A 578-nucleotide genomic window follows, 5' to 3' on the forward strand; every position below is an offset into this window, starting at 1 on the left:
CAGGCGAGCTACTTTCAGCCACCCTTCATTTTGCGACCAGAGTAGCTATGCTATGGAAATACATCATGCATTACAGGCTCCCAGTTATCCATGACTTTAAGGCAGTATTACAGTTCAAGTTCCTTTAAGAAGCAGTAAACACACCCCACATGATAATTATGGAACCTTGAAATGCTAAAGTTTTAAAGCTCAGAAGATGTTTTGACATAGCTCAAGTTGGAAGTTTCTATTAAAAAAGTCTGACTTCCCAGGAATCTGAAAAAAAAGAGAAACAGAAGCAAAAGGAGAAGGAAGATCACATCCAAAAGAAGTTCACTGTATACTTACCATTAGTGAATTAATATTTTATACAACATACTGAAAGAGTAGAACTAGGCAACAGGTGCCACAGAGTTATACAATAATATGCAAACAATAGAATTAAAACTATTAACTCTAAATTAAGTTTTCAACTTCATTGCTGGCAGTTTTTAATACTGTTCTTGCAGAAACCAGTTTACACTGTGGCTAGAGGTTGGCAATACAGAGGCTTGACTGAAAAAAATTAGCTCAAGGAAAGAAAAGAAAAGTTTCTGTCC

General features: G+C 35.8%; 1 protein-coding gene across 1 annotated transcript in view; it reads right to left on the reverse strand.

Moving 5' to 3' along the window:
* Nucleotides 1–578, reverse strand: part of MMS22L (MMS22-like, DNA repair protein) — a 131,946-nt gene that overhangs the window by 107,626 nt on the left and 23,742 nt on the right. The gene's annotated exons all lie outside the window — the stretch shown is intronic.

Source organism: Pygoscelis adeliae, unplaced genomic scaffold (assembly GCF_000699105.1).
Source record: "Pygoscelis adeliae isolate BGI_AS28 unplaced genomic scaffold, ASM69910v1 Scaffold41, whole genome shotgun sequence".
NCBI lineage: Eukaryota > Metazoa > Chordata > Aves > Sphenisciformes > Spheniscidae > Pygoscelis > Pygoscelis adeliae.